The 2,500-nt window shown below is 39.8% G+C and overlaps 1 protein-coding gene across 1 annotated transcript in view; it reads right to left on the bottom strand.

Moving 5' to 3' along the window:
* Positions 1-2,500, bottom strand: part of slc8a1b (solute carrier family 8 member 1b) — a gene marked incomplete at its 5' end in the record, with an annotated part of 53,921 nt that overhangs the window by 17,831 nt on the left and 33,590 nt on the right. The window lies entirely within an intron of this gene.

Consider the following 2,500-nt stretch of genomic DNA (forward strand, 5'->3'; position numbering starts at 1 on the left):
CTATGCTGTCCCTCACACTGTGACACGTCCCACAGAGAATCCAAAATGTCAAGATACAGTATTCTGTATTATATTATTATATATTATATATGTGCTCATGGCTTTGTCATGATGAACACTAATCTATGTTTCTATCTCTTCGGCCCACTCGCTCATGAAGGCCTTATCAAGCTAAATGTCAGCCCAGAGGAGAGAAAGGTATCTGCAGACTGAGGGGAACTCAAATGGCAGAAGATTAAGATGATTCATACAGAGGTGCTATATATATATATATATATATATATATATATATATATATATATATATATATATATATATATATATATATATATATATATATACATATATATATATATACATATATATACATATATATATATATATGGCATATATACATGGCATATATATATATATGGCATATATATATATGGCATATATATACATACATATATACACACACACCAGAGATGTGTACAAATACTTTGTTACTGTACTTAAAGGCCCAATCCATCAAAACTCACTATTACTGACGCCGGTGGCCGTTAGTGTAACTGCAGGCAGCGTGTGAACGAGCTGACGCGCGGGCACCATACTCGCACGCGCACAAGCAGTTGCCTGGCAACAGCAGAGCTGTTCGTTGCTTTGTAACGTTAACTCATAAAAGTCACTTGAAAACGGCAACCTGGACAATTTATCGGTCAGATCAGCCTCGAGATGCCCAGGAAGGATTCTGGATGAATTAGAGGACGTTATTGTGGCATGTTTGGTCGTGTTTTGGCTTGCGTTGGCTGCAGGGAAGTCGATACTCATGTTAGCACAAGCCAGGAAATAGCCTGCTCCCCCTGTATGTACGGTAATGCCTGGAGTTGACCAAACTGAACAATCAAACAATGTTTCATAAGCATAACAGTAACGTTAGGCATATTTAGGACTGTTAAATTCATTATCCACACAAGACGGTAACGTTATTAGTGGGGCTGGTGGTAATTTCTATAAATGTAAATTAATATTAGTTAGCCGCGATTAGCATCAAGCTAACGTTACTAGTATGTGCAGTCCCACTGCAGTCAGAGCCTGCTGGCTGCGGGAAGTGGATACACTCATGTTAGCACAAGCCAGGAAATAGCCTGCTCCCCCTGTATGTACGGTACCGTCAAACAATGTACCGTAAGCATAACAGACAGTAGGCTAACGTTAGGCATATTTCCGACTGTTAGATTCATTATCAGCACAAGACAGTAACGTTATTAGTGGGGCTGGTGGTAATTTCTATAAATATAGCTAAATCTATTAGTTATCCGCGTATAGCATCAAGCTAATGACTCACCACTGCAGCTAAATGCAGTCAAACAATAATGTTCCATGACCATAAGCATAACGGTAGTAACGTTAGGGTTGCATTACTTCACACAAGACGGTAATGTTAGCAGAGTTTCTGACCAGGTGGTCAGATATTTGTACTACGGAGTGACAGTAAAAATCTTGAATCTTGAAAATCCATTAGCAAGCAGCTAACGTTATCTGGTCAAAACCACATTACAGTAGCTACAAGCAGCAAGTTCCCTTCATGAACCGAAAACACAGTCCTGACTCTAGTTTCCCCCGATGTCGGTCACATTGCTGCTGTCTGGCCAGACGGGCTTCATTAGATAAATATTTATTTATTTAGTCTGGACTTTTTCTGGAGTCTGTGTTTGTTGTTTCCTTTAGCTAGCAGCTAGCGACGAGCGTAACGTTAAAAGCTACTTCAGCCATTTCCTGTTAGCGTCTAGGACAAGAGACAAGCTCGACGTGAACGCGCGAGACGTCACATCCTCTAGCTGTGGCGGGAGATGCTATCCACTTCGAAACTGCGGTTTTCCATGTATCTTCTGAACGGCTGGTCGGAGAGAAACGCCCCTGGTCGCCATTTTTAAGTTACGTCAAGGCGCATTCACTCAGTGCCAATAATAAACACTTTGTGCACATTTATTTCTCGCCAGAACCAACGGAATGGGCCTTTAAGTTGGATTACACAAATATCGGTACTTTCTACTCCTTACATTTTCAAAACAGGCCAGTCACTTTAGTTTTAATGCACGACAGACAAAAACGATACCACACAAATGACTAATCAAAGTATAGTCTTTATACGTCTTAAAACATGTTTGAAGGGGATCTTTTAAATTGAATAGTCTTCAAATTATATTAATATGACGTGAGTTTCGGTTAACTTTGCACAGAAACAGCTGGAAATACTTTTTACTTTTATACTTCATTACATTTTAGAGCCTGCACTTTTTACTTTTACTTGGAGTAAATAAAGTTGAATCAGTACTTCAACTTTTACCAGAGTACTTCTTTTTTTTATAAAACATTTTTTTCCCCCCAAACTTTTTTTGATCCCATTTTATCCCCCCATTAGTGCTCATTTGATTTCTCTGTCCTGGTTGCTACTCCATCCTCTGCCGATCTGGGGAGAGCCGAGACTGGCTCCATGCATCCTCCGAGACATAGGCAG

Source organism: Poromitra crassiceps (assembly GCF_964638095.1).
Source record: "Poromitra crassiceps genome assembly, chromosome: 14".
Lineage (NCBI taxonomy): Eukaryota > Metazoa > Chordata > Actinopteri > Beryciformes > Melamphaidae > Poromitra > Poromitra crassiceps.